General features: G+C 37.3%; 1 long non-coding RNA gene across 1 annotated transcript; it reads right to left on the minus strand.

Moving 5' to 3' along the window:
• Positions 1-4,804: 4,804 nt before the first annotated feature.
• LOC147365812 (uncharacterized) lies at positions 4,805-9,828 on the minus strand. The gene is made up of 4 exons (XR_015132257.1): positions 9,750-9,828; positions 7,753-7,843; positions 6,928-7,039; positions 4,805-6,492 (listed from the first exon to the last, which is right to left on the minus strand). It is a non-coding gene; the product is annotated as an uncharacterized LOC147365812 (long non-coding RNA).
• Between the last annotated feature and the right edge of the window lie 1,095 nt (positions 9,829-10,923).

Below are 10,923 nucleotides of genomic sequence, written 5' to 3' on the forward strand. Positions count from 1 at the left end.
TTGCTTGTTCATCTTTACCAGTCTGGTAATCACAGATGATGTTTTATGAGTGTGATTTATGCACAAAGACTGAGAACTCCAATCATTGGATCTTCACCCAAAGACTTACCCATGCATTAAAAGAAGATGAATGAATGTACCTTTTTTATACACACACACACACACACACACATATATATAAAATCTGTGTGTTTCCAATCTTGATAGACTTAAAAATTAATCTACCAAGGACTGTTTCTAATCATTTGAGAACAGAGGGTTTCTATTTTAAATGCCAGGCAAATTATGGACATAGAGAATGGGATGGTGGAGAAAGTCCTTGCACCTTTACACATCACTTTCTGTATTTGTCCTGACAATCTCTTAGGTGCTGTTTTAAATTCTTTAAATACATGAATATGCTAAATACCCACAACATCCCTATTAGACATATGAATAAGAAAGTTGCCTAAAGTAACACTGCTGATAAGTGGCAAAGCTAGTGTTTGTATTAAAGGAGTCTGCCTCCAGAGCCTGAAAACTTTTCATTTTGTAAGGGGGATTATTTTTTTCTTTGTTTTTTACATTTGTTTTGAAGTACAAAGTACATAAAATATCCACAAAGAAGATATACAGATAACAAATAAGCACAGGAATATATATTCAAAATCATTACCCATTACAGAAATTCACATAAAAATTATAAGATATCACCCCTATCAGAATGGGTAAGAGGGAAAAATAATGATAACTCCAAATGCTGAAGAGAATTCAGAGAAAGTGGATCACTCACACATTGCTGGTGGGAATTAAGATGGTTCAGATCTCTAAGGAATAGTTTGGGAATCTTTCAAAGCTGAAAATGAATTTAACATAAAACTCAGAAATTGCACACTTGGGCATTTATCTCAGAGAAATGAAAACTTATTTTTAATCATGTTTGTAGTAGCTTTATTCATAATAGCCGAAACTAGAAACTACCCAAGTGTCATTCAGTAGGTAAAGGATTAAACAAACTGTGGTATATTCACACATGGAATACTACTAGGAGATAAAAAAGGAGCAAACAATTAATATGCACATCAACTTGAATGAAACTTAAGGAATGCTGAGTTGTTAAAAACAAAAAACAATATCAATACATACTACATGATCCATTCAGTTGCATTCAAAAATAATATAATTAGAAAAATGGAAAGCAGATTCGTATTTGTCAGAGTTAACTGACTTTGCAGCAGCAGCAGCAACAGCAACTATGGTGTGATCACTCACCTAGGGCCAGACATCCTGGAATGTAAAGTCAAGTGGGCCTTGGAAAGTATCACTATGAACAAAGCTAGTGGAGGTGATGGAATTCCAGTTGAGCTATTTCAAATCCTGAAAGATGATGCTGTGAAAGTGTTGCATTCAATATGCCAGCAGATTTGGAAAACTCAGCAGTGGCCACAGGACTGGAAAAGGTCAGTTTTCATTCTAATCCCAAAGAGAGGCAATGCCAAAGAATGCTCAAACTACCGCACAACTGTACTCATCTCACACACTAGTAAAGTAATGCTCAAAATTCTCCAAGCCAGGCTCCAGCAATATGTGAACCGTGAACTTCCTGATGTTCAAGCTAGTTTTAGAAAAGGCAGAGGAACCAGAGATCAAATTGCCAACATCATCTGGATCATAAAAAAAGCAAGAGAGTTCCAGAAAAACATCTATTTCTGCTTTATTGACTATGCCAAAGCCTTTGACTGTGTGGATCACAATAAACTGTGGAAAATTCTGAAAGAGATGGGAATACCAGAACACCTGACCCACCTCTTGAGAATCCTATATGCAGGTCAGGAAGCAACAGTTAGAACTGGACATGGAACAACAGGTTCCAAATAGGAAAAGGAGTAAGTCAAGGCTGTATATTGTCACCTTGCTTATTTAACATATATGCAGAATACATCATGAGAAACACTGGGCTGGAAGAAGCACAAGCTGGAATCAAGATTGCTGGGAGAAATATCAATAACCTCTGATATGCAGATGACATCACCATTATGGCAGAAAGTGAAGAGGAACTAAAAAGCCTCTTGATGAAAGTGAAAGAGGAGAGTGAAAAAGTTGGCTTAAAGCTCAACATTCAGAAAATTAAGATCATGGCATCTGGTCCCATCACTTCATGGGAAATGATGGGGAAACAGTGGAAACAGTGTCAGACTTTATTTTTGGGGGCTCCAAAATCACTGCAGATGGTGATTGCAGCCATGAAATTAAAAGACGCTTACTCCTTGGAAAGAAAGTTATGACCAACCTAGATAGCATATTCAAAAGCAGAGACATTACTTTGCCAACAAAGGTCCGTCTAGTCAAAGCTATGGTTTTTCCAGTGGTCATGTATGGATGTGAGAATTGGACTGTGAAGAAAGCTGAGTGCTGAAGAATTGAAGTTTTTTAACTGTGGTGCTCTTGTGAGTCCCTTGGACTGCAAGGAGATCCAACCAGTCCATCCTAAAGGAGACCAGTCCTGGGTGTTCATTGGAGGGACTGATGCTGAGACTGAAACTCCAATACTTTGGCCACCTCATGCGAAGAGTTGACTCATTGGAAAAGACTCTGATGCTGGGAGGGATTGGGGGCAGGAGGAGAAGGGGATGACAGAGGTTGAGATGGCTGGATGGCATCACCGACTCGATGAATTAGAGTTTGAGTAAACTCCGGGAGTTGGTGATGGACAGGGAGGCCTGGTGTGCTGCGATTCATGGGGTTACAAAGAGTTGGACACGACTGAGTGACTGAACTGAACTGAAGAATGGGGGAGAGAAGGGAGAATGTGGCTGTTAAAGGCTAGGGCAAGGTAATCAAGTTGAGTATCTTGATTATGATGGTAGTTTCATAAGGCTACACATTACTGAAATGCACTGACATATACATAAAAGAGTGTTTGTGTAACCTATGACATTTGAGTAAGTTCTACCATTCGTAGTCATCTCAATGTCTTGCTTTTGGTATTCTAATATAGTTGTGTAATATGTTCACTTTGAGAGAGGCTGGGTAAAAGAAGCATATGATTTCCATTTTTTGCAACTTGTGAATCTATATTTATTTCCATATAAAATGATTTTTTTAAATATAGAAAGCAAAGTACAAAAGTGTGCCATTAACAATATACAGTTTAATGACTTTTCACATGTAAACATGTCCTTTTACCAACCATCACACAAATTAAAAAATAGAGTAATTCTAGCACCCTTTGAGGATTCCATGTTCCCTTTTCTAATCACTACCCAGTCGCTCAGACTTCTATCGCTATTCTGACTTACATTACCACTGACAAGTTCTTGTTGATCTTGGAATCTTTGTAGAAATGGAATCCAATGGTATACTCTTATGCATCTGGCTTTCATCCATGCAGTTGAATGCATCAGCCTATTGTTCTTTCCCATGGCTATGTGGAAGTCCATTGTGTAAATACATCACATATTTTTCTACTTTGCTATTGATGGATATTTGGGTTTCTTTTCCGTCTTTGGCCATTTTGAATAAAACAGCTATGATTGTTCTTACACATGTGTTTTGGTACATATATATATATTTTTTTTTCCTTGGGAATGTGCCATGAAGTAGAATTGCTTTAGTACATACAGCCAAATAATTTTGGATCAATTACATTTCCACTTCCACCTGCAAAGTGTGAGTGATCCAATTGTTTTCCAGCTTTACTAGCACATAGAAACTGCTATCATAACCTGAATGCTATACATAGGAGTAAGGAAAATATGTGAAATAAGCACAAAAGAGAGGAGAAAACAGAATTTACTTGGAAAGTATAATAGGATTGATGACATCTGTAAATGCCCATTTGAAATTTCCTGAAACTAGTTTTACAGGAAAACAAGTAGTCCTGATTGTGTGGTTCCCTCCGTAAAAATTTATCTACTTGAGTGCTATTGTTGCTCATTGGACTCAATCCACAGCAAGTTGAACAAATTGGAGGTCTCTGAAGTTTGTTTTTGTAGCTAGGAGGTTTGTATATGGTGACAACAAGGACAAGTGATGCATGCTTGAAAAAGTGGGAGTTGCTCTCTTTTGGAGTACTGTATATTTCTTGCTTAAAAATCTCAATATCTTCTCTGTATCTTCTTAAAGTTTTTAATACATCTTTTAGAGAGTGTGCAAATCTATGGTATTGATAAGAAAATACTTTAAAGAATCATGGTAGATAAAATTGCAGTAATATATCATTGTTTATCCATTAGTATCTCCCATTTTGCTTGTATGTTACTTGTGCTTTTTACTTGTAAAGCCCATTGTTTGATATTCTCTATAGAACCTTACATCGTTTACAGTTTATATATCCTATAGTACATCCATTATGTTCTCTTTCAAAGCTTTTAGAAACATAAAAGGAGATAGCATTGTTATCACAAATCTCTGATTCCAGTTCCCCACATGTTTTTTAAATCTCTTCTATAATCCTGCCATTTGGAAGGTTTCTTTGAGAATTCCATCCAGAGATGCCATTGCCTCTTCATATTTTACCCACTAAGGAGACTTAGCCAAGAAATGTCTTTCAGAAAAAAAAAAAGTTTTAATTAATTTTTACCAATATAATTATTGATAAAGGTATTTCAAAGTAATTCTGAATTTTACAGAGTCAGCTATTATTTCTTCATAATCATCTTGGGTTTTCAGAGTCTTATGCAAACACAATTATCTCTACATGTGGATGTGTTTATAGTTATGCACTGAATAAAGTTTCATGAGTCTTTTGATTGGGCCTTCCCTTTAATATAATTTTGTTTCATGATACAGAATTCCTGACCAAGAACTTTGACTGGAGTAACTTAAAAGTATTTTATTATGCTTTTCCTCATTTATATACAGAATTCATTTTAAAATTTTCACTACATAGTAAGTTGAATTTTTCCAATGCTATTTCAAAAATTTCTAGAAAATACCTTTCTGTAGCTCATGACAACTTAAAATGTAGGATAATTCCTCATATTAGAACAGACCTATCCATTGTATTGGGAGGTATTATGATTTTTAGTGGTTTTAGTAACAATTTGTGCAAAAATACCCTATGTTTCAATCTGTGTATGCCACATGATTTTGAAGGTAGTTGGAATAACCTTGTAGGTGAACTATATCAGCTCAATAGTAAGTTAGTTTTTTGTTGTTGTTGTTGTTCTGTTGCTAAGTCATGTCTAACTCTTCAGTTAGACATGGACTAAAGCCTGGCAGGCTCCTCTGTCTATCGGGTTTCCCAGGCAAGAATACTGAACTGGGTTGCCATTTCCTTCTCCAGAGGATCTTTCTGACTCAGGGATTGAACCAGTGTCTCCTGCATTGGCAGGTGGATTCTTTACCACTGAGCCATCTGGGAGGCCCCGTGGAGTAGTTAGAGGTAGTCAAACCTGGAATATATTTCAGATATAGAGCTGATGCGATTGTCTCATGAACAATATATGGGGTATGAGAAAGACATCAAGAATGATAGCAAGATATTTTGACCTGAGGACTGCGGTTGCTAATTAAGATGGGAAAGACTATAAGAGTAATTTACACGGTTTGGTACATATTAAGCTCAGGTTATTATCAGATAGTCAAATGAAGATATCAAGCAGGCAGTTGGAAATATTGGATAGGATTCAGACATATTATTTGTAACATGGCCAAGTCTTTACATACAACTTGAGCACAAAGATTAGTGATTTAGATATCAAGGTACTTTATAGTAACACCGCAGTTAATTATACTTTTCCTATTCTTAGTAAACACACTCTAGAATCACAGTAGATCCTTGTACTGATAGAATGTTTAGCCTTTTAACTTTTTTGACACATGATCCAAGCATCTAACTCAGGTAGGACATTCAGATATGTTACAAAAAACTATGTTTTGAACCAGTTTTCTTAAAATTTTATCAAAGGAAATTTTATCTTCCTAATTGTGTTTATGCTCAGTTATCTCTGACTCTTTGCAGTCACATGGACTCGTGGGGTCCCATGGAGCTCACCAAGCTTCTCTGTCCATAGGACGTCTCAGGCAAAAACTCTGAAGTGGGTTGCCATTTCCTACTCCAGGGGATCTTGTCAACCCAGGAATCAAATCATGTCTCCTGCATTGGCAGGAGGATTCTTTACCACTGAGACACCTGAGAAATCCACCTTCTTAATTAAGTAGTTTTAACTGTTGGCTGAAATGGCACTTTCCATGTTGATAACTACTTTTGCAAATCTGAACTCTCTAAACACATTTTTTAAACCAATTAACACTCAGTAAATTGTTCCAAGTTAGAGTTTCATGGTCAGTTCTCTTCATTTAGATTCCATAGTTGTTTTCCTATGTGCTTTGCTCCTTGGAGAAAAGCCCATCCAATATTGTCTACATGTGTTGCTTTCCAACATGGTCACATTCTCTTAGGTGACAAGTGGGAGGGCTTGGTCTTCTTTGAAATTCTCTGGCCGAAGCAATAGGATTTTCTCTTCCACTCTGTTCTTGGCCTGGAATCCTTAGTGATGCAACTTCATCCTAGGGAAAATGCATCTAAGTGGCTCAGTTATCTTTGAGCTCTGCTTAAGGACAATATCCACGAAAATGGTGAATGACTTTTATTTTAGTTTGCCCTGTTGTCTTGCTGATCCCGTTCCTGATGACAGTTGTCTTGCTGTTCACACTGTTCCCTGAACCTAGGGTAGGCAAGGCACAAGCTAAAATGCTCTAAGGAGGCTTGAGGAGCCACAGGAACTACAGACATGTTTATTCTCTGCTGGCTGGCACAGCCTCTCTCTCCTGCACAAAGTACCCTGTGACCAAGTGAGTACCTCATGGTGCACACGTGCAGTGCTACAAGTGATCACAGCTGTTACACAACCATGCAGAGTCATTGTTTACAGAACATGGGGTGAGAGGGCATGAGTGGGGCAAGAGAGGCTGACTGGAACTATTTTGTTAATTTCCCCATACCTGCCATGCATCCAGCCATCCTCATGAACTCATTTGCCAGGATGGAACTTCTTCCAAACTCTGCTGTGCACCTTTCACTCTCTCCTCTTCTGAACTACAACAGCCAGTAGTCCTTCCCCCAGGGAAATAAAAATATGTTCATATTACTACAGTGTCATTTGCTACTTCTGTTGAGAACATTTATAGTAGTGATTTTTAGAAAAGGCAAATGTTATATAGATTTCAAAATTCCAATTACAAGGAGAGCCAATTTTCAACTCCCTCCTAATTTTAAAACCATAGACCTTATCTTATTCTCTTACTATGCTGAGAGAACTTGTCTAGCAATAAAGGTATTATTGTTATTCAATGCTGTATAAATTATTGTTCTTCAATGCTGTAGCTCTTTTTATGTAAAACTACCAATTTGATAATTTTAAAAATGTTTTTTGAAAAGAAATCTTAGATGGCAAGTTTGAAACAGAATCCATTCTCAGCATTTGCATTGTCTACAGTACGATTGGCTATCAGAGGCAGAAACTAATTCTGACTTGCTTATATGAAAATGAAGAATTATTAAATGGATAGGGAGGGCCACAGCTTTAATGGGAATCTGGGAACCATGCCGGACACTACAAGAGCTGCTTAGAACCAAAAAACTCGAAGCACAATGACTATCTTTTAACAGAAAGAGTAAAGCTAGATCTTCTGAGGCTCTGGGATATGGTCTCTTCTGAAGAAGAAAGAATTCTTCTTTCTTATTTTTTGTGTCATTCACTCAAGAGAGAAAGGCCTACTGGGCATTTGATCAGCTTTTGCAAAGTGGCACACATGTGTGCTGCTTACCAGCATAGAGCAAAAGTGCTTGCCTTTCTGGTACTGGTATTAGGAAACAGATCATTGCCCTTCAACAAGGTGGCACATGCACAGGGAACTCCTGCCAAATAGAAAATGAGGATGAAAGCTCATCAATCAAAAGATGGTCCCAAACTTAGAGATGAACTCTTCCCCATTAAAAAATTAAATCTATACATATATACACTTATAAATGTAAATATATGTATACAATGTATTACACATTTTAGAAGCAATAACATTCCTTGGAAAAAAGAGATCAGTAAGTACATTTTGTATGACTCTTTCCCTCCTTTTCCCCTTCTGAGCGATAGTATTTTAATCTAGAGAAAGCGTATTCTGACTGCTGGTTTCCTCAACAGTATGCAACACGTTAGTGTGTTAACAATGTGAATAAATTCCGATGATATTGTCCTCTATAATCCAGGGGAAAAAATGTACAATTGTCCCATTATTTCACTTTCCAAGTGACAAGAGTGAGGAGAAATTCCAAGTTGCTTATTTTAATAAGGAGGAGACACGTGATGCTGTCACAGGTGCTACGTGACCCTGTTGCCCCGAGAAGGCTCCCTGACATGCTTCCATCAACCCTCCCTTCGTCAGGGGTCTGCACATTCTGAGGAGACTCTGCAGACAGAGCTAAGCTTCCCCAGCTGTGCCCCGGTCTCCCCCTCCTTCCACTCAGTACCTTGCCAGGAAGAGGCTCCAGGGTTCCGGCAGCTCCAACCACAGGGGCTCTGGCTAATTAGATTTCTACTCTAAATGGGTTTTTCAAATAATATAGTTTAAAGTTCTGACTTTTGAAAAAGTGCAATTTCATGTGCTAATGCTACATTTCATATAGAAACCAGAATCTTTAGTCTGGAAGTTTGTAATTAGAGATGAGGCAAAGTAGATCACTATATGATATCAGATTATTAACCAGGAGATAGAAAGCTAGGCACAGAGATGAACAGATAATCACTTGAAGATAATCATACTCCAGACTTGTAAAATGTCTTTGAGGAAAAATAGTGCTTCCATTTTCTTGTCCTTATATTTAACTAAAATATACATTTTAGAAAACAATATATAGCTATATTTATGATTTCAGAGTCCTATCTGAAGCTCTGTTACTTACAAGGTAAAAAGTAACATAAATGGACTGATTGGATTATAACCGTACATGGTTGAAAAAATAATTATCTGTTAAGTTTGTTCCTGTGTGTAGGGCCACTCTTAAATTCAATCTTTCTGTGACAATGACCCACAGTTTTTAACAAGAAACAATTAATTTACAAACCTTTTAGATATTTTTCCTTTGGACTTTCTTGATATTTATACTTTCTATTAAAATACAAAGAATAAATTTCAGCCCACATCTCATTTGGAAAGGGTGACCCTTCTAAAATATTTTTTGGCATATTTAAGTTATGGTGCAACAATACAACATTTTCTAGTGTTTAGAGATGATGTAGGGAAGAAAACTATTAGAGAGCAGAGTTGGCTTAAATCCTTCACAGATGTAGTCAGCACAATTTTAAAACTAAAACAGAAAACAAATACATCCGATGTGATCTAGGTATATCTCAGCTGTAATCGAAGCCTGTCTTTTCTTTCCCTTTGGAAACACTGAGTCTTCCCAGAAGTGGATTAAAAGACAGGACACCTGCTTCTCATTTGCGAGCTGACAGGTCATCAAACAACAGTGGTTCTTGCTTAGTTCTTCACATTCTTTTCCCTGTTCTGATTTTATTTTCATTCTCTGCATTTCACTGTGAATTAATTTTTCAGTCCGAATATCCAAACTCATTCTTTTATGAACCAGCTTGTCCCTTACCTTCCTACCATCATCTTTTCCTTGTTTTGTTGAGTCATTTCTTTATTCCTCCTCTTTAGTGAGTCACTCACACTCAGAAAATCCCCACTAAGCCACCCTGACAAACACAAAGTCACTTTATAGCAGCTACTCTTAACTACCAAGAGGAAAAATAAAATGTAAAGCAAACCTTGTTCTTTGTAAATGGAGGTGTGAGAGGAAAACCACGCCTTTATTTTCATAGCCACATTCTCTCGGCTTTTCTTTTTCCAGTTTAGGAGTAGAGTGTGAGTGTATCTGACACAGAAGCATATTTTATATCCCCAACCTGAGGAAGAATAGCAGGAAATAGTTTTAACCCAGTAATAGAATGACCAACTTTTACCTATTGTGGTGGTACATGGAGAGAATATTCACATTGCCGAGAAAAGAACCCGTTCTAGAGGTTTTTGCAAATCAAATATATTTCATCTTCACTAATGCCTTTTCTCTCTCCCTATTAAGTTTCTAAAATGTCATTAAAATAATTAGACTAAGGTTGGGAAGACTCCACTTTCTCTAGATATTTCCAAAAAGGAGCTATTTTTCTTTTTATTTTTTTAAATTTCTGAACATTTTTTCCCTTTTTTCCTCCTTTGCTTTCACATCATTGACTCCCAGAGAGGTTAAGTTACTTTGAGTACTTTTTGAAAACTGACAAATGAAAGTTAACCACAGTAGTGGATGTCTGTTCAGACTTAATTAAAGCAATAGAAATTTGATTCAAGACTCTTTACCATTCCAATCTGAGCTTGCTTCAGTTTGAGCTTGCTTCCAGCAGTACCAAAATGATTTCTTTATAACTAACAGTTTTTGCTCGTTAATGTGGCTAAATGAGGCAAGGTCACTTCACAGCTTGGGGGAGTTGGGTGAGGATTTCTGGGTGAACAGGACTGGCTGTCATCTGCAGACAAAAAGACTTTGGCTTCTGCAGCCTCAACCACATCATCCCTTGCCTCGGGGCTGAGGGAATGGACACTGAAGCCATTCTGCAGACTCTATTGGAAGGGAGGGTGGTCCCCTTTACCAGAATTTATTGGGAAAAGAATTTCAGAGAAATTTGCACTCTGGGTGCAATGAACACAATGGGCCTCCATGGAGACAGCAAGAAATGTGTAAGGGACCCTGAGTTTAAAATGATGGTATGGTTGACAAAATAATGGTGTCCTTATGATGCCCATATCCTAATCTCTGGAACCTGTGAATATGTTAGATTAAAGGTCAAAAGTACATTAAAGTAGCAGATGGAATTAAGCAGTTGTTCATCATTAGCTGACCTCAAAATGGATTATCTTCGATTTTTCCAAGTGGCCCCAGTGTAACCA

The sequence above is a fragment of the Bos grunniens genome, chromosome 9, assembly GCF_055505025.1.
Source record: "Bos grunniens cultivar Pamir isolate PY7600 chromosome 9, Bosgru_T2T1.0, whole genome shotgun sequence".
NCBI classification, from domain to species: Eukaryota; Metazoa; Chordata; class Mammalia; order Artiodactyla; family Bovidae; genus Bos; species Bos grunniens.